This window comes from Dasypus novemcinctus, chromosome 14, assembly GCF_030445035.2.
Source record: "Dasypus novemcinctus isolate mDasNov1 chromosome 14, mDasNov1.1.hap2, whole genome shotgun sequence".
Classification (NCBI taxonomy): Eukaryota; Metazoa; Chordata; class Mammalia; order Cingulata; family Dasypodidae; genus Dasypus; species Dasypus novemcinctus.
The window spans coordinates 693,138-719,539 of NC_080686.1; the positions used below are offsets into that span (position 1 = coordinate 693,138).

At 43.6% G+C, this 26,402-nt stretch overlaps 1 long non-coding RNA gene across 1 annotated transcript in view; it reads left to right on the top strand.

The window, feature by feature from the left end:
• The first annotated feature begins 2,368 nt into the window (after nt 1-2,368).
• Nucleotides 2,369-26,402, top strand: part of LOC139436390 (uncharacterized) — a 30,656-nt gene continuing 6,622 nt past the window's right edge. Inside the window, exon 1 of the long non-coding RNA XR_011645600.1 lies at nt 2,369-2,451. This is a non-coding gene — a long non-coding RNA (uncharacterized lncRNA). The remainder of the gene's footprint in view (nt 2,452-26,402) is intronic.

The following is a 26,402-nucleotide window of genomic DNA, read 5'->3' on the forward strand; positions in this document are numbered from 1 at the left end:
GATCCAGGGATAAAAACTGCCTGAAAGTGAAATCTTTGAAAAAGATACTCCATGCTAACAGTAACCAAAAAAGATCATGTCTTCTACACAAGTAAAAGAAAAAACTTGCCAACTTTGATGAGTGATTCTGCAGTTCTTTGGGATTTGAGGGTTCTATGACAATGGAAATGAGGCCATGGCCTCTTGTGGTTTAGAAAAGCCTGAGAGAAGAGAGAGAAGAGGCAGGAGGAGGAGAGGGAGGAGGGGGAGGAGGAACTGAAGGGAGGAGGGGAGAAATGGGACATAAATAATGGCAGGGAAGGTTCATGTGGTCAGAGAGAACCCTGCAAAGGCACTAATAGAAGAGGGGAAGCTTAAGTGAGCTAGGAGAAAAACCCTCTGACCAGGTTCTGTACTAGAGCAGAAAAGAAAAAATGCTTTAATTGATACTGGTAATGAAATCTAGCAAGAGACTTGCTCAATTGCAAAATTCCTTTTTCCTCCTAATTCATCTTGAGTATGTCTGTGTTGATAATACTTGTTTAACTTAATACCCTAGCTTTTAGTCATTTTTAGAACTAGAGAAACCTATTTCTTGAACAGGAACCAGTCAGGATTTTTGTGGATCCTTTGCAATGTAGACACACCTTGTCCTTTTGGATGGCATGGAACTCTTCCATCAGCAGGTGACAACTCAGAACTGTGCAGGTGAGAGATATAGTAGAAAGAAAGTGTTCCTTTCAAGCACTATAAGAGCATTATAATTATGAGTTTCTTTTTCCTCCACTTCACATTATCTGTATATTTTTTGTTAGGTGAAAGTGACATAACATAAAATTAATGATTTTAACAGTACATTCTGTGGCATTTAGTACATTTACTATGTTGTGCATAAAATTTATCTAATTTCAGAACATTTTTATCCATTCTGAAGGAAAACTCATAGACCCAAAAGGAGTTACTCCACCTTCCCCACTCCCCTCAACCCCTGCCAGCCATTAATCCTCATTCTGTCTGTCTTTATTTGCATAGTATAGTGGGGGGTAGGGGGGTGGGAACCTTATATTTTTAATGTAACATTTGTGCTCAGGGTAGCATAAAAAAAGACAAAAAAATTTTTTAAAGTTTCCATTTATATGATAGTTTTTTGGCATTACAGGAGTAATCTGTTTGGAGTGAGTACAAAAGTCCTAAAAGATGAATTACTGATAGTTTGTCCCAAGTATTGCTCTAAAATATTCCAAGTGTTGATTCACTTATAACCATAGCATTTCATAGGTCTTAATTTCCCTTGAAGATTTTCCACTCTAAAATCCTGCGTATCTTGGGAAACTACAATAATTCTGTTCATTTTAACTATTTTTATAATCTTGGGTCCTAGAATCATGACCTGTTAGTTAAAAAGGGGCCAGTAACCATCTGTTTACAATGAGACTCCCCGCTCCCCCCCCCACCCAGCGCACCTCCTGCGCTCCCTTTATTGGGCTGCACCCTGAGCTTCAGTCTTCTGTGATGTAGAAGAATATTTATCTCACAACAGGGGGTAGGGGGTGGGGGGTGGGGGGGTGGCTGGCAGCTCCTCCCAGGAGGCGTCCCCATTCCTGGCCAGGGGTATCCACGTGGATGCCGGGCGCTGGCCGGATCTCGGGGGGTGGGGAGACCCTCCTCCCGGAGCACGCAGGTAGGGGCCCCGAAGTCTAGTGGGACGGGAGCGCGCAGCAGCCCTACGTGCGCGGGTCCGCCTCGGGCCGCGGCAGGGGGGCGTGGCGGGCGCTCAGCCCAGCTGCAGCCCGCGCAGCCGCTTTCCCCACCGCTCAGCCCCGCCCCCTGAGGCCCCGCCCAGCACGCGGCTCAGCGGCTGCACCTTTCGGACCCTCAGGGGTTCCAGTCCCAGCGGCGTCCTGATGCTTGGGCGGGCCGAGACTCCGCTCCTGGCAGCAAGCGCTGGCCCGGAACCCTCAGGTGGAGCGCATGGTCCCTTCTCAGACGCCGGCCTGCTCCTGGCTCAGAGCTCAGTACGTGTGCGGACCCCACCCGGGGGCGGCGGGGCCGGCCAGGGCGCGGGGCGCAGGGCTGCGGGGGCCGCCGGCAGCGCGGAAAAGCGGGCGAGCGGCGGTCCCCGTGCTGCGCTGAGGATGCGCCTGGCCCGCGCTGCCGCCAAAGCTCCCGCTGTGCGGTTGGGGGCTGCCTTCACGGGGCCTGTGGGCGGCCGGGGGCCCGGGGCCTGCTTCAGTCTTTGGCATTTTTCCAGACACGGATAACTTGTTTATTCTGTGAAAGTTAGTTGAATGAAATTACCTCGTTAGAGCTGCAGAGCTATTTACGATGTACCACCTTCTCTTATCCAAGCCCCAGTTGATAGGCATTTGTATTTTTTTTCCCAGTTTTGACGGCCATGAACTTTGCTGTGGGAATCATGGTACAGCAGTTTGTCTTGGATAGATGTCTCGGAGTGGAACTAGCAACAATGATGTAAGTTTATATATATATATATATATATTTTAAAGATGTATTTATTTATTTAATCCCCCCCTCCCCCGGTTGTCTGTTCTCTGTGTCTATTTGCTGCATCTTGTTTCTTTGTCCGCTTCTGTTGTCGTCAGTGGGAGGGGAAGTGTGGGCGGCGCCATTCCTGGGCAGGCTGTACTTTCTTTCGCCCTGGGCAGCTCTCCTTGTGGGGCACACTCCTTGCGCGTGGGGCTCCCCTATGCGGGAGAAACCCCTGCGTGGCAGGGCACTCCTTGTGCGCATCAGCACTGCACATGGGCCAGCTCCACACGGGTCAAGGAGGCCTGGGGTTTGAACCGCGGACCTCCCATGTGGTAGACGGACGCCCTAACCACTGGGCCAAGTCCGTTTCCCAGTTTATATTTTTAAGAAACTGACAAAATGTTTCCCAAAGTGGTAGCACCTTTTGGCATTCTAACTAGAAAGGTATGAGGGCTCCAGGTTTTCCACATCTTCTTTAACAGTTGGTATTATCTTTCTTGATATTAGCCATTTTACTATGTCTATATGATGTCATAGCAGATTTTAATTTGTATTTCCCTAGTGATGAAAAGAATTGCATGTTTCTTCTCTGGTGAAAGTGTTATTTACATAGTTTCCCATTTTTAAGTGCTGTTTGTCATTTTTTTTAACAAATCATTTTTATCTATATGTATCAACAAAGCATATAGTTCACTGCACAATCAGTGGTGTTTGGCAGCATCACATAGTTGTGCATTCATCACCTCCATCATTACTAGAGCATTTTCTTAATTTGAATAATAATTTAAAAAGTAAATCCATCACTTCTCCATCTGTGCTTCCTACTGTTCACAGCTCCCCTTTTTGGCTATTCTTGTACAGATACTTTTATTTCCCCTCTGTAAATTGATTTACATTTACATTTTATGTAAATGGGATCATACAATGTTATACAATATATTTAGTTCATAGCGATCCTCTATTTATTGTATTTATCCTTTTGTGTCTGGTTTGCTTCACTCAACATAATGTCCTCCAGGTTCATTGATGTTGTCAAATGTTTTAGGACTTCTTTTCTATTTTTTTTTAAGATTTATTTTTTATTTATTATTCTTCCCTTCTGCACCCCACCCCCAGTTGTCTGCTCTCTGGGTCCATTTGCTGTGTGTTCTTCTTGTTTCCACTGGTACTCTTGTCAGTGACACCCAGAATCTGTGCCTCATTTTGTTGCATCATCTTGTTCTGTCAGCTCTCCATGTGTGTGGCACCACTCCTGGGCAGGCTGCACTTTCTTTTGTGCTGGGTGGCTCTCCTCATGGGGTGCACTCCTTGCACATGGGGCTCCCTTATGCGGGGGACACCCCTGCGTGCCGCAGCACTCTTTGGGAAAATCAGCACTGTGTATGGGTCAGTTCATCACATGGATCAGGAGGCCCTGGGTTTGAACCTTGGACCTCCTATGTGGTAGGCAGATGCCCTATCTGTCTGGCCAAATCCGCTTGCCCATTTCTTCTTAAATACTGCATAATATTCCATTGTGGGACTATACCACTGTTTGTTTATCCATTTGTCAGTTGATGGACACCTGGGTTCTTTCCAGCTTTTGACATTGTGACTAGCACTGCTATGAACATGAGTGTGCAGATGTGTATTTGTATCACTGCTTTCAATTCTGGGTGTAGACCCAATAGTGGTAGTGCTGGGTCACTGGCATTTTTATTTATTTATTTCTCTCCCCTCATCCCCGCCCTGCCCCAGTTGTCTGCTCTCTGTGCCTATTTGCTGCATATTCTTCTTTGTCCACGTCTGTTGTTGTCAGCAGCACGGGAATCTGTGTTTCTTTTTGTTGCATCATCTTGTTGTGTCAGGTCTCCATGTGTGCAGCACCATTCTTAGGCAGGTTGCACTTTCTTTTGCACTGGGCAGCTCTTCTGGGGTGCACTCCTTGCACATGGGGCTTCCCTATATGGGGGACACCCCTGCGTGGCAGGGCACTTCTTGTGTGCATCAGCACTGCACATGGGCCAGCTCCACATGGGTTGAGGAGGCCTGGGGTTTGAACCACAGAACTCCCATGTGGTAGATGGATGCCCTAACCACTGGGCCAAGTCTGCTTCCCTATATTCAACTTCTTTAGGAACTGCCCAACAGTCCTCCACAGGGGCTGTACCATTCTGCATTCCCACCAATTGTGAGTCAGAGTTCCTATCTCTCCACATCCTCTCCAACATTTGTAGTTCTCTGACTTTTTAATTGTGGCCATTCTGATAGGTGTGAAAAGATATCTCTTAAGTATGATTTTCATTTCCCTAATCATTACTCATATTGAACATTTTTTCACATGTTTTCTTACCATTTGTATTTCTTCTTTGGACAAATATCTATTCATGTCTTTTGCATTTAATTGAGTCTTTTTTTATTTTTGAGTTGTAACATCTCTTTACATATCAGGGATCTTAATCCCTTATTGGACATGTGATTTCCAAGTATTTCCTTCTGCTGAGGCAGCTGCCTTTTCACCCTTTTGACAAAGTCCTGTGAGGTGTACATGTGTTTAATTTTGAGGAGGTCCCATTTATCCATTTTTTCTTTTGTTTTGTGTGCTTTGGATGTAAGGTCCAAGAAACCACCATGTAGCACAAGGTCTTTAAGATGTTTCCCTACATTTTCTTCAAGCAGTTTTATGGTGCTTTTATATCTAGGTCTCTGATCCATTTTCAGTTGATTCTTGTATGGGATGTAAGATAGGGGTTCCATTCCATTCTTTTGGTTGTAGATATCCAGGTCTCCCAGCACCATTTATTGAAGGGACTTTTTCCCCATTAACATGGACTTGGTGGGTGTCTGAAAAACTAGTTGACCATGGAGGTGGGGGTTTATTTCTGGACTCTAAATTCCATAATACTGATCCATGAGTCTCTCTTTATGCCAGTGCCATGCTGTTTTGGCCACTGTAGCTTTGTAATATGTTTCAAGGTCTGGCATTGAAATTCCTCCCATGTTGCTCTTCTTTTTTAGAATGCTTTTGGTTACTTGAGTGCATTTTCCCTTCCAAATGAATTTGGTAATTGCCTTTTCTATTTCTGTCAAGTAGGCTGTTGGAATTTTTATTGGTATTACATTGAGTCTATAAATCAGTTTAGGTTGGATTGACATCTTCATGATATTTAGTCTTAGAGTAAATGAACACAGAGTGTCATTCCATTTGTTTAGGTCATTTTAAATTTCTTTTACCACTGTTTTGTAGTTTTCTGCATCTAGGTCCTGTACTTCTTTGACTAAGTTGATGCCTACATATTGAATCTTTTTGTTACTATTGTAAATGGAATTTTCCCCTGATTTCTCCTCTGATTATGCAGTACTACTGTACAAGAACACTGATTTCTGCATGTGGATCTTGTATTCTGCCACTCTGCTGAACTCATTTCTTATGTCAAGTAGCTTTGTTGTAGACATTTCAGAATTTTCTAAACATAGGATCATGTCATCTGCTGATAGTGCAAGTTTTATGTCCCCTTTTTCTATTTGGATGCCTTTAATTTTTTTTCTTCTCTAATTACTCTAGCTAGAACTTGTAGTACAACGTTGAATAGCAATGATGATAGTAGGCATCCTTGTCTTGTTCCTGATCTTAGATGGAAAGCTTTCAAACTTTCCCCACTGAGTACAATGTTGGCTGTGGGTTTTTCATATTTGCCTTTTATCATATTGTGGCATTTTCCTTCTATTCATACCTTTTGAAGTGTTTTTTTTTTTTACCAAGAAAGAATGCTGGATTCTGTCAAATGCCTTTTCTGTGTCTATTGTGATCACCATGTGTTTTTTCCCTTCAATTTTTTTTAATGTGGTGTATTATGTTGATGGTTTTTTTTATGTTGAGCTAACCTTGCAACCAGGAACAAATCCCCCTTGGTTGTGATGTGTAAGTCTTCAATAATGCTGCTGGATTCAATTTGTCAATATTTTGTTGAGAATTTTTGCATCTCTGTGTTCATTGAAGAGATTGGTCTGTACTTTTCTTTCCGTGTAGTGTCTTTATCTGGCTTTGGTGTTAGGGAGATGTTGGCTTCATAAAAAGAGTGGGGTAATTTTCCCTCCTCTTCATCATGTTGGAAGAGTTTAAACAGGATTGTTGTTAATTCTTTTTGAAATGTTTGGTTGAATTTGTCTCTGAAGTCATCTGGCCCTGAGCTTTTCCTTGTTGGGAGGTGTTTGATGATGGATTCAGTCTCTTTAAATGTGGTTGGTTTGTTAATTCTTGTATTTCTTGTAGTGTCAGTGTAGGTTGGTTGTGCCTTTCTAGGAATTTTCCCATTTCTAGGTTGTCATTGTTGGCATACAGTTTCTCATAATATCGTCTTTTGATTCTTTTTATTTCTGTGGGGTCAGTCATTACTTCCCTTCTTTCATTTCTGATTGTATTTATTTGCCTATTTTTCTCCTTTGTTAATCTTGCTAGCGATTTGTCAATTTTACTGATCTTCTCAAAGGACCAGCTGTTGGTTTTGATTTTATCTATTTTTTTTTTGTTGTTGTTGTTCTCAATTTCATTTATTTCTGCTCTAATCTTTATTATTTCTTTCCTTTTGTTTGCTTTGAGGATTGGTTTGCTGTTCTTTTTCCAATTTCTCTAGGTGTTCAGTTAAGTCTTTGAGTTTAGCACTTTCTTCTTTTTTAATATAGGTGTTTAGGGCTATAAATTTCCCTCTCCAGACTGGCTTTGCTGTATCCCTTAAGTTTTCATAATTTGTGTTCTCATTTTCATTTGTCTATACATTTACTGATTTCACTTGCAATTTCTTCTTTGATCTACTGATCATTTAAGAGTGTGTTGTTTAGACTCTACACAGTTGCAAAGTTACCTTTTTCCTGTCTATTCTTGATTTCCAATTTCATTCCATTATGATCTAAGAAGGTGCTTTGTATAATTTCAGTCTTTTCATATGTATTGAGACCTACAGTGTGCCCTACATGTGGTGTATCCTGGTGAAGGGTCCATGGGCACGTGAGAAGAATGTATAACTTGCTGCATTTGGATGCAGCATTCTGTGTATCATTAGGTCTAACTCATTTATAGTTCTTTAAGTTCTCTGTTTCCTTGTTGATCTTCTGTCCAGTTGTTCTGTCTCATAATGTGAGTGGTGTATTAGAGTCTCCAGTGATTATTGTACAGATGCTTGTTTCTCCCTTCAGTTTTGACAGAGTTTGTCTTATGTATTTTGGGGCACCGTGGTTAGGTGCATAAATATATTGTGGGTTGTCCTTTTAATTAATATATAATGGCCTTCTCTGACTCATAACTTTTTTTCACTTCAAGTCTGCTTTGTCTAATAATAGTATAGCTGTCCCTGCTCTTTTTTGGTTACTATTTGCATGGGGTATCTTTTTCCAACTTTTTACTTATAGCTGGTTTGTATCTGTGAGTCAAAGGTGGGTCTCTTGTAAGCAGCATATGGATGGCTTATGTGTTTATTATCCATCCTGTCAATCTATATCTTTTGTTTGGTGCATTTAATCCATTAACAATCAATGATAGGACTGTAAATGCATTGTTTACTTCCTACATTTTATTCTTTGGTTTTCATGTGTCATGTCATATTTTGGTGTCTTTTTTCTCTTGGTTATCCTTTCTGCTCTTCTTTTGTCTCTACTCTCCTCCAGGCCTTTCTCTTCTTTTTCTTTCAGGCTCTATGGCTTCCTTATTATTTCCTGCAATTTGGATTCTCTTTTACAAACTCTCTTAGTTTCTGTTTGTGGATATTTTATACTCACCTTCATATTTGGAGGACAGTTTTGCTGGGTGCAGAATTCTTGGCTGGTAGTTTTTCTCTTTCAGTCTCCTTATTGCATCATACCACTGTCTTCTTACCTCCATGGTTTCTGATGAGAAATCCATACTATTACTGGGCATCCCTTGTATGTGATGATTTGCTTCCCTTACTGCTCTCAGAATTTTCTCTTTATCTTTGACTTTTGACATTCTGAATAATATATCTTTTGGAGTATGTCTATTTGGATTTATTCTGATTAGGATAAGGTGGGCTTCTTAGACATGCAGGGTCATTCCTTTTGTGAGCATTGGGAAATTTTAACTATTCCCTTAAATACTATTTCTAATCCTTTTCCCTTCTCTTCTCTTTCTGGAACTCCCATCACATGTATGTTGTTGTCCGTTTTCTGTTGTCATTCATCTCCCTGAGCCTCTGCTCATTTTTTTTTCCCGTTTTTTTCCTCCCTCTGTTCTTTTCTCTCTTCAGTTTCAGCTGTTCTGTCTTTGGTATCACTTATACTTTCTTCTGTCCTTTCAAGTCTGCCTGAAATTGTTGTAGACCTTTAATGTGTTTTTGATGTCACCTATTGTGTCTTTCATTCCCATGAGCTCTGTTGCTTTTCTGTTCCACATTTCAAATTCTGTTTTTTGCTTGCTCAACGTCTTCTTGATGTCATTCATCCCTTTAGCCATATTGTCCTTCAACTCACGAATTTAATTTTGGAAATTGGTACACATCTTGTTAATTAGTTCTCTCAAATCCTGCATCTCTTCTGGGACTTTGATATATTCCTTTTCCTGGGCTATGTCTTCCATTTTCTTCTTCTGGCTCATAAATTTTTGCTGATTCTAGGCACCTGATTAGTATGTAGTTTACTCAGATGCTCAATTTCTTTGTCTTTCGTTGGGATTTGTAGCAGGAGGCTGTGTGTTACTGTTGCTCTTTGATTCTTGATTCAACCTGGATCATTAGGCTTGTCCCTGTTAGTTGCTCAAAGGTGTAACACAGCCTGGATCAATCTGAAAGGGTCCTACCTGGAGCCTAAGAGCCTTGTAATTTGAACTTTCTTATAAAAAAAGTCTCTAGCCTTCTCTGGCAGCCCCCTCCCATTTTCTGGGTAAGAAATAATTCCACTCCCTTCTCCATCTTCAACAATCAGTCCCCGTTCATAGAGGAGATTGAGAGGGTCAGGTTTCTTTACTCTCTTGCAGCCTCCTAAGACAAACAATGGCAAGGCCTCCCTGGCCTGGAAGGGGCTGTGGGACACAACAGACCAAATTTGTGGGTCAAAACCTGAGTCAGCCTTAGATCTTGTCCCTCTCTTCCCTGTTTTCTGGGAAGGTACATCCTCCACAATCAGTGCCAGCTATAAGAGAGGGAGATTGAGAATGTTGGATTTCTCCAGTCCTGTTTAGTGTCCCAAGGTAGACAACAGTGTGGAAGGGCTGGTGGGACACAGCAGACCAGAACTGTGGGTCAGAAGCTATCAGCCTTAGGCAGTGCCCCTCTCTCTCCCCTTTCTGGGGATGGTAGATCCCTGGATACCCCTTTGTAGTCAGCTCAGAGGCCTTTGTGTCCTTTTTAAATTTATTTTTAAAAGATCCTTAGATTACATAAAATGTTACATTAAAAAATATGAGAGATTCCCATATGCCCTACTCCCTACACCTCCCACTGTTCCCAACATTACTAACTTCTTGCACTAGTGTGCCACAATTCATTACAATTGATGAACAGATTTTGATGCATTGCAACTAAGCATGGGTTATAGTTTACATTGTAGTTTATACTCTCTCACACTCAATTCTGTAGGTTATGGCAGAATATATAATGGTCTGTGTATTAATCAGGGAAAGGGGTACTGATGTAAAATACCAGAAATTTTTTTTTTAACAAAGGGTATTTATTTGGGGTAGGAGCTTATAGATAGCAGACCATAAAGCATAAATTACTTCCCTCACCAAAATCTATTTTCACGTGTTGGAGCAAGATGGCTGCTGACATCTGCAAGGGTTCAGGCTTCCTGTGTTTCTTCCCTTCCAGGGTATTGCTTCTCTCTGGGTTCAGGGTTCCTTGCTTCCCAGGGCTCCAGCTTCAGCATCAAACTGCAATATCAAAACTACAACATTAAGAACACTTAACTCTGTCCTTTGCCTTGCCTTTTATCTTTGTGTCCCTGCTGATCAAAGGGTGGGGACTCAATGCCCTTCTGGCACAAGTGACTAACATAATTACCTAATCAAGTAAACCTATGAATCCAACATAATTTAATATGCCCCCCTAAAAAAGATCAGTTTACATACATAATCTGATATTTCTTTTTGGAATTCATCCATAATATCAAAATGCTACAGCCTGTATCTGTCATTGCAATGTCATTCAGGTCTATTCCAAGTCCTGAAAATGCGCCCATATTATACCTCTTTTACCCTTTCCCTGACTTCAGCACCACCAGTGGCCATTATCTCCACATCAATGAATAGTTTTTCCATTGATAGAACCACAGTACATCTATAGTAGAACACCAGTAAGTTCACACTAATCTATATTTTATTCTCCAATCCTGAGGATTCTGGAATGGTGATGCCTGCTCTACCTGAGAGGTGACTTTGAACTCATTTGGCTAATAGATGAGACTTTCTTGCTTGCAGTTGTTGACTTTCTCAGTTTCTTGGTATGGTGGTTGTCCATCCTCACCTCCTTGTTAGTTGTCCTGGGTGAGGCCAATGAACTGGAGAGTAGGTGTTACACCTCCACTGAGTCTCAGGGCCCAGCTGACACATGAACCATCCAGAAATTTAAGTCTTTTGGATGTACACCTACCAATTCCAGCATCAACTATAGGTTCAAATAAAAGAGATAGAAGAGGCATGTGTAGAGAAGCACATTTGAGTCCAACTCTGTCACACTTGGGAGCACAAACTCCAAAGGAGGACCCAGTGGCCAGGCAACAATCTCTGGAGCTATCTGCCCTGAACATATGAGCTGGGTATCTCTGGATCCCTCAAGTGTCCCACTATTTGTGGTAGCATCTGCTTCGGCAGTCTATGACATCCTGCAGAGACATTTTAAGTGTAAATCTCTGATGGCCTCCTGGCTTACTTTGAAGTCTCTTAGCCATATAAACTCATGTATCTTTACCTTTCCCTCCCTTTAGTTCAGTGTCCAGTCTCATTCCTGGGAGTCATGTCCCATATTGGGGGAGAAAGTAATGCATTTTTATGCTGAGTTTGGCTTAGGGAGAGGGCACATTTGAGTAACATGGAGGCTCTCAGGAAATAACTTCTTAGGTATCCTACATCACTAGGATAAGTTACAAATTTAAGAGCAAAAAGTACATAAGCATAGTCATCAATCTCAAGGGTATATCAATAGGCCATCCTTTTTCACTAGTCCTTGCTCCTTGGGGGATTGTTGCTGTAGCGTTAGAGAATGTGGCAGAGCTCCCAAGGATAGGACTTCAATATTCTTTCAGTTATTGTGTGAATCTCTACCCACTGTGGCAATGCCCCATGAACATTTGAACATATTTATATACCTTGTATATATCCCCACATGAACTTCCTTCCATATATCCCCCATCATAGACACCCCACACCAGTGGTCCTCCCCTACCATAGGTGTAACCCTTTTGTTATCTAAAACTTCTTCAAAAATGAAGCCAAGAATATTTTCAAATTCACTTAATAGGAAAATGAAATAATAACGAAAGGTTTAAACATCATAAATAAAATACATAACAATTTAAGAAAACAAAAATAAAATAGGGTTAAAAAAGAGTATTTAAAAAATGAAAAATAGTTAAAAAATTAAGTTTTGCCTTTCATCACTGTAATATATGTTGTCCTATATGTACAGTTACATTTTCTTCCATTACTTCCCCAGTATTTTACCTTTTTCATTTTTTCTTCAAAGCAGTTTTAGGTCACAGTAAAGTCATACAGAATATAGGGGACTCCCATATACCCAACATCCCCCCCCCCCCCCCGTTTTTCACCTTTCCTTCTTAAGAACCTTTTTTTCATATGGATGGTACATTTGTTGCAACTGATGTACAAATATTAAAACATAGCTGCAAACTATGGTCAGTGGTTTCTATTATGGTTTACATTTTAGACCATATACCTTTATGCATTTTTGATGAAACTTAACATGGCCTATATCCATCATTGCAAGATCATACAGAACACTTCCTTTGCCCCCTAAATACCTACTCTTCCATTGATCCCTTTCCTCCCTCTCCCTCCCCTCAGGACCCACTGTGCCCACAAGGCTTCACTCCTTGAAGGACAAGATTTGTAATTCTTGCAACAATGCTGACACAGTCGTCTGTACTCCCCTATTGGGAACCACCCATACTCTCCAGAGACACCCTCCCCTGTGTTTGAGAACATATCAAGACTCCCCTGTATGGGAGTTTAACTCCTTTCCACTCATTATGTGGGTCTCCCCCACTGATCCAACACACTATGACAAAAGCATCACTTGCACCTTCTCTAGAAGACTACTCAGGTATGCCCTGTCCTAAATGTACCTCTGTCCAGCACCCTAAACCAGTAGCCCTTCCTTGTCATATTGCCAAAACAATTTCCTCAGCATTGTAGTCTCAACCACATACCTGCCAATCCCCAGTGTTCACTTGCTACCTTCCCCAACCCTTCCCCCATTTCCATGGACCATCCAACCCATCCTCCTTACCCTAGCTCCCTGTCAAGCTTATACCACCCAACCCAATAGTATCCCTACACCCCTGTCATATCCCTTTACTGCACAACTACTCACACCTTATCATAGATTTCACCCCTATGGGCATTGGGTCACAATCTTCTCCCTTTCTATTTCCTGTAAACCTATCTTCCAGACTCTAGCTCCCTGAGTTGGCTCACTTAACTTAATTCTTATCAAAGAGGTGATGTAATATTTGTCCTTCAATGCCTGGCTTGCTTCATTCAACATAAGGCCCTTCAGATTCATTCATGTTATCCCATGTGTTGTACTGTATTCCTTCTTACAGTTGAATAATATTCCATTGTATGTATAGACTACATTTTGATTATCCATTCATCTCTTAGTGGGCATTTGGGTTGATTCCAGTTTTGGCAATAGTGAATAATGCTGCTACGAACACTGTTGTGCATAATCAGTTCTTGTCTTTTGTTTTCAGTTCTTCTGGATATATACCCAGCAGTGGAATTGATGGGTCTTATGACAGAACTACAGTTAGATTTTTGAGGAAATCCCAAACTGTCATCTGAAATGGCTGGGCCATTCTACATTCCCACCAGCAGTAGATGAGGGCATCCATTACTCTGCATCCTCTCCAACACCTTAGTCCTCTGATTTCTTTAATGTCCACCATTCTGATAGAAGTAAGATGGTATCTCGTTGTAGTTTTGATTTGCATTTCCCTAATAGCTAGTGATGTTGAACCTCTTTTCATATGCTTTTTAGCCTTTTGTATTGCTTCTTTGAAGTGTCTGTTCAAATCACTTGTCCATCTTTAAAATGGGTTGTTTGTCTTTTCATTTATTTATTTATTTTTAAAAATTTATTTAATTCCCCCCTCCCCCGATTATCTGTTCTCTGTGTCTATTTGCTGCATCTTGTTTCTTTGTCCGCTTCTGTTGTCGTCAGTGGCACGGGAAGTGTGGATGGCGCCATTCCTGGGCAGGCTGCACTTTCTTTTGTGCTGGTTGGCTCTCCTTACGGGGTGCACTCCTTGTGCATGGGGCCCCCCTACGCGGGGGACACCCCTGTGTGTGTGGGGGGCACTCCTTGTGCACATCAGCACTGTGCATGGGCCAGCTCCACACAGGTCAGGGAGGCCCAGGGTTTGAACCGCGGACCTCCCATATGGTAGACGGACACTCTAACCACTGGCCAAGTCCCTTTCCCATGTCTTTTTATTTTTGAGATATAGGATTTCTTTACATATGCTGGATATTAGGCTCCTATCAGATATTTGGTTACCAAATACTTTCTACCATTGTCTTTTCCCTTTCATCGCAAACTTCTTTCTGGTGCAAATGGTTTTAATTTTGAGGAGGTCCCATTTATCTATTTTTTTCTTTTGCTTCTCATGCTTTGGGTTTGAAGTTCATGAAGACATTTCCTATTACAAGGTCTTATAGATGCTTCCCTACTTACCTTCCAAGGTCTTTATGGTCTTGGCTCTTATAATTAGATCTTTGATCCATCTTTAGTTAGTTTTTGTATAAGGTGTGAGATGGCTATTCTTTTGGATATTCATATCCAGTGTCCAAGCACCATTTCTTGAAGAGGCCATTCTCTCCCAGTTGAGTGGGCTTGGTGGCTTTGCTGAGGATCAAATGACTGTACATGCCATGATCTATATCAGAACTCTCAGTTCAGTTCCATTAGTTATTGTCTGTTCTTGTGCCAGTACCATGCAATTTTGACCACTGTAGCTTTGTAGTATGCCTTAAAGTCAGGTAGTGTGATTCCTCCAATTTCATTTTACTTTGTCAGTATGTCTTTGAATATTCAGGCACTCTTGCCCTTCCAAATAAATTTCATAGTAAGTCTTTCCAATTCATTAAAAAACGTTGTGTTGATTTTTATTGGGATTGCATTAAATCTGTAGATTAGTTTGGGTAGGACAGACATCTCAATGATATTTAGTCTTCTTATCCATGAGCAGGGAATATTCTTCCATTTATTTAAGTCTTCTTTGATTTTCTTTAACAGTTCTTTGTAGTTGTCTATGTATAAGTCATTTACTTCTTTAGTTAAATTATTTCTAGATATTTGATTTTTTTAAGTTTTATTGTAAATGGTATTTTTTTTTCTTGATTTCCTCATCAGATTGCTCATTATTGGTGTAGAGGAATGCTACTTATTTTTTTGCATTATTCTTATAACCTTTGACTTTACTGAACTCATTTGTAAGTTCAAGAAGCTTTGTTCCTGAGGGCTTTCTCTGTATAGGATCATGTCGTCTGTACATAGTGAAACTTTTTTTCATAGTGTAACTTTTACTTTAAAAAAAAAATATATATATATATATATTTATTTATTTCTCTCCTCTTCACCCCCCCCATCCCCAGTTGTCTGTTCTCTGTGTCTATTTGCTGCATCATCTTCTTTGTCCGCTTCTGTTGTTGTCAACGGCATGGGAATCTGTGTTTCTTTTTGTTGTGTCATCTTGTTGTGTCAGCTCTCCATGTGTGTGGCACCATTCCTGGGCAGGCTGCACTTTCTTTCATGCTGGGTGGCTCTCCATATGGGGCGTACTCCTTGCACGTGCGGCTCCCCTACACCGGGACACCCCTGCGTGGCACAGCACTCCTTGTGCGCATCAGCACCGCATGTGGGTCAGCTCCACACAGGTCAAGGAGACCCGGGGTTTGAACCATGGACCTCCCATATGGTAGATGGACTCCTTATCCCCTAGGTCAAGTCCACTTCCCTCCATTTAGTATTTCTTGAATGGCAGGTTACTTATTGACAAATGCTGTTAATTTCTCATTATCTGTTAATATATTGAAGTCTTCATTTTTTGAATGCCAGATTTTCTGGATAGAGAATTTTTGGCAGGAAGTTTTTTCTTTTAGCACCTTAACTCTGTCATACCACTGCTTTCTTGCCTGTATGGTTTCAGATGGGAAATCAGCACTTAATCTTTTTGAGCTTCCCTTGTATGTGATGGATCTCTTTTCCCTTGCTACTTTCAGTATTCTCTTTGTCATGAGCTACAGTCACCCCTTGGGCTGAAGTGTGGTTTGCTGGCCTGGCAGGGGAGCAGCTGCGGTAGGCCTAATTCCGCTGCCCCCATAATAGGGTGGTTGGTCGGGCCCACCGCCACCCCTGAAGGAAGCTCGGCATGGGTGCAGAGTGCCCTCGGGTCTCCCCTTCTCGGCAGCCATGCTTCCGCGGCCGCCCCACCTCCCGGATAGCGCCACACGATGCCTTGTAGGGCGGCACCCTTCTTTCTCCCTGCACAGGCGCAGGGCGGAAGATTCCAGTCTGCCCTTTTCCCTTCCCCCGACAGCAGCAACAGCCAGGCGTGGGCGGAAAAATCCAGTCTGCCCTTTTCCCCTCCCCCGACAGCAGCAACAGCCAGGCGTGGGTGGAAAAATCCAGTCTGCCCTTTTCCCCTCCCCCGACAGCAGCAACAGCCAGGTGTGGGCGGGAAACTCAAGTCTGCCCTCCACCCCAGCAACAGCAGCCACCAATCCCTAAACCCTGCCCCTTCCCCCAGCAACAGCGACAGCCTATCCCTAACCACCACCCCTCCCCCATCCAGTACCACCCACTGACCTTTTGCCGGCAACCAATCAGAACAGGGCATGGCTTCGACCAATCAGCCTTCCCCAGCCCCTATAAAACTGTTGCCTCTCCCTCAGTAAAGTGGACTTGCGTGTTTACCTTGTCTCCGCGGTAGTTCTTCTGCCGTGCGCCCTCCAGTCCTGAGAGCCCCCGACAAGGGCCTGGCCTCCCTTGTCCCCAGTTCGTCACCTGCTTCTCCGGGCGACCCCTTCGTCGCCTGCTTCTCCGGGCAACCCCTTCGTCGCCGGCTTCACCGGGCGACCCCGTCACCCGAACCGCGCAACCCCTTGTGAGACCGATCCCTCGTCTGCTGCCGGACCGACCCCTCGTCCCAAGTGGGACCGACCCCTCGTCCCAAGCGGGACCCACCCCTCGTCCAGAGCTGGACCGACCCCTCTTCCGCAGCCAGACCCCACCTCTACCGACCGAGCAAGCTGCCGCAGCTGGCGCCCAACGTGGGGCAAAGCAACCCCACCACAGCACAACGTGGGGCAAGGCAACTCCACCACAGCCTCACTCCATAACCTGGCGACCCCCCCCTCCTCTCTTCTCACCTTGGGACTTCTCTCGTGCAACATTGCTGCTACCTGAGCCTTGGCTACCTCATATGATCCACGGCGGTCTGGGAGAATCGCTGGATGGCTTTCTCCTTCAATGTCGGGGGCTTATACCGACCCGCTATGATTAAGAGGAGCCTTGGATTTCTCGGGAGCACGCGCTTGCAGGTCTGAAGTAACCCTACCATAGCCCTACGCTCTCCTCTCTTCTCACCCCTATCTTTTCGCTCTGCATTGCTGCTCCTGAACCTTGGTGACCTCATATGATCCACGGCGGTCTGGGAGAATCACTGGATGGCTTTCTCCTTTCATGTCGGGGGTTTATACCGACCCGCTATGATTAAGAGGTGCCAATAAAACTCTCAGGAGCACGTGCCTGAGCACCTCCACCCCTGCCTTCACCTCTGCCTCCTCCCCTCCGTGCTTGCTCCCCTTTGCCTTGCTCCACTGCTCGTCGTCCTGCCCTCCCCTCGTCGGGGCCTTCTCTTGGCCTGCGACCACCGTCGGAGCCCCATCGGCTCCGACCCCTCGTCTCACCGCGCACCTCGCCTCCCATCGCCGCGCTTTCAAGGTAAGGGCCCCTTTTCTTATCGGCTCCAAAAGGCAATTAGCAATGGGTAACATCCTATCTGCTAAGCAAGCCCCACAAGTTTGGGCCCTCGCCGGTCTCCTAGACACTCATCGGCGTAAGATCTCTTTGAAACAGCCCCAAGACTTCTGTAACCACAGCCCCCCATGCCACCATCGCTCTCAAGCAGCTCCAGCCCCACTAAATGGCCCGCAACCCACTTTCCCCAGCCCACGGCCTGCTTTCTAGCATCTAATAACGTTTCTGCTTTTGCCTCCCCATACGTCTGCGGAGCTTCCTCCTGTCTCGACCTCACTCCTCTTCTCAGCCATCCAAAGCATCCCTTCTTGTCCCCCGCCCCCCTCCTTTTTTTGCTTGAACCCCCATTGCATTGCAGATTGGGCCGCCCCATGTCGGCCCTCCCCGTTAACATCGGCCTCTCTCGTGCCCGTGGAGAGTTTGGCCTTCTTGTTGTCCTTGCCTACGTCTCCACCACTCCCAACGCTGCCACCGCCACCACTGCTGGTGCCCTGACGCGACTTGTCCTCACAACTATGATCCTCCAGACCATCACACAGTCTGTCTCTGCCGCTCTTTGCCGCCAAGAAGAGATCAACTACCTGTAACGCGCTGTCACCCTGGACTTTTAACAGCAGATGGACCTTATAGCCATAGAGATCAACGAGAATTGGACATTGGCCACCTTTGCTTGCAACGGCAAGATACCGCCCCCCAAATTGTACATTTATATCCCCGTCATACTCACCTCCCTCTTCAGCCCCGCTTCCCTCATTGCTTACTGCCTCTTGGGCCTCGGCTACTTGTTGCTGCTGCCATCCTGGCCCTTATTTGAAAAGAAGGGGGAAATACGGTCACCCCTCGGGCTGAAGTGTGGTTTGCTGGCCTGGCAGGGGAGCGGCCGCGGTAGGCCTAATTCCGCTGCCCCCATAATAGGGTGGTTGGTCGGGCCCACCGCCACCCCTGAAGGAAGCTCGGCATGGGCGCAGAGTGCCCTCGGGTCTCCCCTTCTCAGCAGCCATGCTTCCGCGGCCGCCCCTCTTCCCGGATAGCGCCACACGATGCCTTGTAGGGCGGCACCCTTCTTCTTCTTTCTCCCTGCGCAGGGCGGAAGATTCCAGTCTGCCCTTTTCCCTTCCCCCGACAGCAGCAACAGCCAGGCGTGGGCGGAAAAATCCAGTCTGCCCTTTTCCCCTCCCCCGACAGCAGCAACAGCCAGGCGTGGGCGGAAAAATCCAGTCTGCCCTTTTCCCCTCCCCCGACAGCAGCAACAGCCAGGCGTGGGCGGGAAACTCAAGTCTGCCCTCCACCCCAGCAACAGCAGCCACCAATCCCTAAACCCTGGCCCTTCCCCCAGCAACAGCGACAGCCAATCCCTGACCACCACCCCTCCCCCATCCAGTACCACCCACTGACCTTTTGCCGGCAATCAATCAGAACAGGGCGTGGCTTCGACCAATCAGCCTTCCCCAGCCCCTATAAAACTGTTGCCTCTCCCTCAGTAAAGTGGACTTGCGTGTTTACCTTGTCTCCGCGGTAGTTCTTCTGCCGTGTGCCCTCCAGTCTTGAGAGCCCCCGACAAGGGCCTGGCCTCCCTTGTCCCCAGTTCGTCGCCTGCTTCTCTGGGCGACCCCTTCATCGCCTGCTTCTCCGGGCGACCCTTTCGTCGCCGGCTTCGCTGGGCGACCCCGTCAGCCGAACCGCGCAACCCCTTGTGAGACCGATCCCTCGTCTGCTGCCGGACCGACCCCTCGTCCCAAGTGGGAACGACCCCTCGTCCCAAGCGGGACTGACCCCTCATCCAGAGCTGGACCGACCCCTCGTCCGCAGCCAGACCCCACCTCTACCGACCGAGCAAGCCGCCGCAATGAGCTTTGGACAATTTGACAAGTATATGTCTTGGGCAGAGGTGTTGGGATTTATACTTTTTGGGTTGTGCTGTACTTCCTGGACATGTACATCCCTTTCCCTCAGTAGGGTTGGGAAGTTTTCAGCCATCATTTCCTCCAGCACTCCTTCTGTCCCCTTTTCCTTCTCTTTTCCCTATGGGATGCCTACAGTGCATATGTTTCTGCCATTCAAATCCTTAAGTCCCTGCTGGAGTTTTTGTCTTTTCATCCTTCTGTTTTGCTATCTGATTTCAGATGTACTGCCTTCCTCATCATTGAGTCTTTCCTCTGTCTGTTCACATCTGCTGTTTTGTGCTTTCAGTGTATTTTTGATTTCCTGCATTGTGCCATTAATCACCATCATATCCATTATCTTTTTATGTATGTATGTTTTCAATTTCTTCAGTATATTCTCCCAGTGTCTTTTTTTAAGATTTATTTTTTATTTATTTTTCCCCCCAGTTGTCTCCTCTCTGTGTCTATTTGCTGTGTGTTCTTCTGTGTCCACTTGTATTCTTGTCAGTGGCACTGACAATCTGTGTCTTTTTGTTGCATCATCTTGCTGCATCACCTCTCTGTGTGTGGCGCCATCCTGGGCATGCTGCACTTTTTTACACTGGGCAACTCTCCTTATGGGGTGCACTCCTTGTGCATGGGGCTCCCCTATGCAGGGGGACACCCCTGTGTGGCATGGCACTCATTGCACACATCAGCACTGCACATGGGCCAGCTCATCCCATGGGTCAGGAGGTCCTGAGTTTGAAATTTGGACCTCCCATGTAGTAGGCAGATGCTGTATCTGTTGAGCCAAATCCGCTTCCTCCTGTTTCTTTTTAATATCCTCAGTCTCTTCCTTCACTTCATTAAGTTGACTCATGATATTTGGACATCTTTGATTAGTTCCATGTTCTGTATTTCCTCCTTTTTTTCAATTTGTTCATTAGCCTGGGCCATGTCTTCTTGTTTCTTAGTACGGGCCATACTTTTTTGTTGGTGTCTAGGCATCTGTTTATCTTGATGGGTTTATTCAGTTGGTTAGCTTCTCTTTCTGCTCTAGTGTTTTATTTTGTTATTGTTTTTGCATGTTGTAAGTTTTCACTTTGACACTTCATTCCTCTTATTGTATTTCCTTATCTGTGTTGTCTTGAAAAAAATATGACCAGAGGAAAGGAAAGAGATAAGAAGAGGAAAAGAATAATAATAGCAGTAATAATAATAAAAGGTAGAATAGGGGTCATACAAGACCTAGGAAAATAAATACTCCACATGAGTGAAAAATCTTAAGGACAGTGGAATAAGTTTTAAAAAGTGGAATAAAAAAATGAAATGAGAAAAAATAGAGAAAAATAATGAATTAAAAGCCTGGAATGATGAGTAGAGAGGTGAAAAAGAAATTTAATAATTTTTTAAATTGAAGACCAAGCAAAATAGGCAAGGTGCATGAAAAAGAACAGAAAACAGAAGATAGATAAATGAAGGAAAGAAAAGAAATTATGTAGGTAGAAAAAAATCAGTAAAAGTAAAATTGGGGGGACAAAGCGAGGGGAACACCACAAAAAAAAAAAAAAACAGCAGCAGCAAGAACAACAAAACAACTGAGGAAAGACAGCCTTCTCTTTAGGCCCCTAAGGAGCTTCTCAGGCTGCTGGTGTTCATCATTCACCCTGCAGCCTACCTTCTGCAGGCAGGTGATGGACCCAGTTTTAGTGATTAAAATTTAAAAAGTTAAAATAAAGGAGGGGGACTTTTTTTAAAGCAAATAAATAATAGGTCCAAGAGCACTTAAATCAGAAAGAGTGCCAGCATATTCCTTGTTATAAACTACTAGCTGATGCCTGATAACCAGTTGGGTCACACCTTAGACCAGGGGTCTCATACATGCAAGGCAGGACTCCCTCGACTGAGCTAAATTGTCTCCTTAAGTTAATGGGTCTTTAGAGAGCTAGGTGCCACCTTCCCCAGGTGTTTGTAGACTTCTGTACCTGCTAGAGTCTGGCTGATGAGGCAGTCTAGCCCCTCTCTAGTCTATTGGCTTTCTCTCCTCAGGAGGGCATCTGGGTGTGACAGCCTGCCTGAGGGGATCCCGCCTCCCCTCTCCCAGGCAGATTTGGGTTTCTTCCAAGATTCCAAGGGGCCTGAGCTGGCCAAACTCACCACAAAGAAACCACTGTGCAGCATCTGCCAGACCCCTCTTCCTCCCAGGGAACACACCTTCCCATTCCCTTGGCAGCAGCAAGCCAGGGGCCATGTGGCTACTTGCCAGGATTGTGGGGTACATGTGCAATTCCCAGCCACAGGGGTGAGCAACTCCTAGTTTTCTTCTTTATCTTTCCAGTACCTTCCAGATGACTCAGAGCACCTTCCTGTTCTATAAATATCCAGAGCCCCTCCTTTAGATAGGTACCTGCCTTCTGGGTGCTTTTTTTTGTAGGCTTGTAAGTCTCTACCTACCTTCTTCATCCCTTTTCCTGGCAGTCCTCAAGGCTGTTTTTTGGGGGGAAGTGGGTTTGGCCCAATGAATAGGGCATCCACCTATCACATGGGAGGTCCACTGTTCAAACCCCAGGCCTCCTTGCCCCATGTGGATCTGGTCCATGAACAGTGCTGATGCACATAGGGAGTGCTGTGCAATGCAGGGGTTTTCCCTAAGTAGGGGAGCCCCACGTGGAGGGAGTGTGCCCCATAAGGAGAGCCACCCAGCACAAAAGAAAGTGCAGCCTGCACACATGGAGAGCTGACACAACAAGATGATGCAATAAAAAAGAAACAGATTCCTGGTGCTGCTGCTAAGAATAGAAGAGGTCACAGAAGAACACACAGCGAATGGACACAGCAGACAAATGGGGGCTGGGGAGGGGAGAGAAAAAAATAAATCTTTTTTTTTAAAGTTGTTTTTTTATGTTTGGTCCTCTAGAATATCCTCCCAGTTGTCTCTATTCCCTTGGCAAAAAAATGCTAGACCCATAGGAAAGGAAAGAGGTAAGAATAATAGTAATAATAATGCAAAAAATTTAAAGAGGAACAGCATAAGAGCTAGGAAACTAAGGAATATAAGTAAAAAACCATAAAAATACAAAGGAATAAGAATAAAAAGAGTTGGAATAGAAAAAATTAAACAAGAATGAAAATAGAAAAAAATAGAATGAATTAAAATGCCAAGCACATCAGAAGACCGTAGAAGGAAAGAGAGAAAATGAAAAAGTGAAGACCAAAGAAGAACTGGTAGAATGAAAGAAAAGCAACAGAAGTCAGAAGGCAGAAAAACAAAAGGAAGAGAAATAAAATAGGTTGAAAAATGAGTTTAGAAAAAGGAACAAAGAACAAAGAAAACAAAAGAGTAACAAAGAAGCCACCCTGGAAGAGCAGCCTTCCCTCTTAGGCCCCCAGAGACCTCATAGGCTGCTGGTGTTCATCAGTCAGTCACCTACAGCCTGCCTTCCACAGGTGATGCATCCAGTTTTACCAAGTGAAATAAAGGAAAAAGAAAAAAATCCAAGAAACCATTTAAAAAACAATAGAATCTCAGCCTTATGTCCCTATCATGAGGTGCTCACTGTGTGCCTACTCTCTCTGGATCCCTTCACTCAGGAGGTACCAGGGCTCCAACCAGGCAACTACATACAAGGCAGGGGCTTCCCTCTTGTGCTGCAGCAGCTCTATGAGCTAAACAGGCTTTTGGAAGCTTGTCTGGTTCTTCCTGGCCCTGTTTCCCTTAAGAGTTGGACTTTCTAACAGCTTTCAGGGGCTGGGCTAGTTGGGTGCCCATCCCTGCCCCTCCTTGATCAAGTTTCTCTCTCCCAGGGTGGCTGGGTGTGACAGCCTGCCTGAGCAGATTCCCCCTCCACTCTCCCCAGAGCCACCTTAGTGCTGGCTGACATCCTCCCTGAGATTCAAAGGGGGCTGAGGTTTCCAAACCCACAGAAGAGAAACCACTGCCCACCCTGCAGCAAACCCGCTTCTTCCCAGGGAATGCTCCCTCCCCCTCAGCTGGCCTTTGAGGGCCAGGGCGTCCATGGAGGCTATTTGCCTTGAAGGTGGGGCTTGCCCACCACCTTTTCCAACCACAGGGGTGAACACCTCATGGTTTTCCTTTGAGCTCTTTATCTCTTTGTCCATCTCCCTCCTGAATGATGCCTGCTGCCTCTTGCTCCTTGGATTCCCAAAACAGCTCACTCAAGTTAGGCCCTTGCCCCCTCTCTCCCATTTTTTTTTTTTCAAAAGAGATGAGCAGTTACCCACTTCCATCGACACCATTTTCCAGATTAGTGCATCTACAAATTTTTAATCTGCTCAGTGAGTGAAAGGAAAACATGAGAATTATGTCTCCCCAAGTAGAGAATATCAATAAAGGGCTATAAAGTATAAATTTAGTGGAAATAGAAATTCTGGAGTTGAAAAGTAGAATGATGTGAGAACTTCTCTAGAGGTGGTCAACAACAGGTGTTTCCCTGACTAAAGAGCTAAACAATTCCCTCAGCAGCCTGGAGTGTGCACCTTCCTATTTCAGTCCTTCCTCTCCCAGATCATGTGCACTTCAGAAGATGTAGCAGTGAGACCTTCTAGTTTTCTTATTAATTTTACTGGCACTAGTGATGTTGAGTGAATTTTCATACCCTTGCTCATGCTTAACTCACTGCAGATCCTGTGATTTAGCATATAAAGAGGAGGGGACTTGGTCAATTATTGTGTTTTCAGAGACCTCTACTTCCTTCTGAGAACCAAAAACTGCACCCAGCCTGAATGAAAATATGCCAGTGGAGACACAGCTCTGTACTCAGAGATATTCCACATCCTGGCCTCTGAGTCCCCATGAAATTTACAGGAAAATTTTGCCCTCCATTAACAGGGAGAATTAGGACTCAAATTTCTGTGAACCCCAATATCCCTCAGAGAATCTCACATATTCCTACCCAAGTCAACCAGATCTCAATGAAAGCCCTCCTCATATTATATAAATTAGTCTATCACAGTCTCACAAGGGAGAAAGGTGATTGTTTTCTCTATTAAAGATACTTATTGAAGCCATTTAAATTGGAGAATTGGTTTTTCCATTTCTGTAAACAAAAATGGCTGCTGGGATTTTTATAACTATTATATTGAATCTGTAGTTCCCTGTGGGTAGTGTTGATATTAGAACAATACAGTCTTATCATTGTTGAACAATGGATGTTTTGCCATATGTTTAGGTCTTCTTTAGTTTCATTCAGTTGTTTGCTAGTGTTCATGTGTTTTATCCTTTCATTAAATTCATTTTAGCTATTTTATTTGTTAGCAGCTAATTGAATAGACTTTTTTTTGCTGTGCTGTTTAAATGAAAGTGACTTTTGTGCCTTTATCTCCTACTATGCAAGTTTGCTTAATGCCCTTATTGTTGCATTAGTATTGTTGTGGCTTCTTTGGAATTATGTATTTAAAGGAGTATGTCATCTATAGGGATAGCTTTCCTTCCTCCATTGCAGTATGGATGACTTTATTTCTTTTTCTTACCCAATTGCTCTGGCTAGTACAATGTTGAAAAGCAGTGATGAAAGTTTGTTAACTTATCTTGTTCATGAACTCTTGGGAAAGATCTTCAGTATTTCACTATTGAGTGTAATGTTAGCCATGGATTTTTTAAATGCAGCTGTGAACAGAGTAGAATGACTTCCACAAATGACCATACACATAGTGAGCAGCAGAAAGTCTCCAGATTATAGGCATCCTGTGCGTGCATTTCTGAAATCCTGGAATGTGAGTTAGTTGTAGGATATCTACATTTTTGTGGTTTTGAAGAACTTAATTCTTGCTAATGTCCATATGTTCAAGGTTTAATAAGAAGATCATGATAGACTATGCCTGAAATATTTTGATGTGTTCTTAAATTTTAAAAATTCAATAAACCCTATTAAATAAATTTTTCTTTCCTCAGGTTATTTATAAAATAGTATTTTAATTGGAGTAAGAACAAGTATTACCAGAATCCTTGAGGACCATGTGTGTGTCTGATGATAGGTATCAAGCCATATGGTGGTAATATTGTAGTCCAGATATAAATGATGCTGAACCTATTTGATTATGAATCTAAAGCAATAAATAATTTTCAGAATTTGCTGAATATGAACCATGATTGCTAACACCAAATGTGTATGAAAATAGATTCATTTAAAACTAAATAGAAAATAACTGTAGTCATAAAGTATAAGAAACTAAAATCTAATGATTGTAGGAATACAAAACATTAAATATATAAAAACAAGATAATTCAGAAATGAAATATAGTATAACTTATTGAAATAACATATACATATTGCTTTTGAATATATATAGACTTTTATAGATCATTGATTTTGAAAATCTATAGATGTATAGAGAATGACTAGATTTTGGCAACGTGGTAATGTTTCTCAAGAGAGGAGTACATGTAAAAGGAACATTCAGTAGTCAGGTGGAGAAAGAAAATAGACAAGAAAAGGTGCAGTAGAGGAAATGAACTGAGTGAAGACCCTTCTTGGAAGAGTGGTGGAAGTATAGAATCTGAAAATATCAGGAAGAAATCTTCCATATTTTAAAATATTTCATAAAACCTGTAGAAAGAGAAACAGAGCTGTATTGTTAGAAAGCTATTTTCAGTTTCACTTCTGTCTATAAAATTTTTTTAATCATGAAAACCAAGAGAAAAAACATTGTTATTTTCAAGTATCAAAGTAATACAGGGAGAAAAGGCATAGGTGCAGAGTAATCCACAACAAATGAATGAAAGCTCTTTGTCGTGATCTATATTATGTACTGAAGTATACTTTCTGAAAAGTAGAGAACAGGCATTAAGAAAATGAAATAATACATAAGATATCATAAATTTAAAAAAACTCAAAGTGAATGAGAA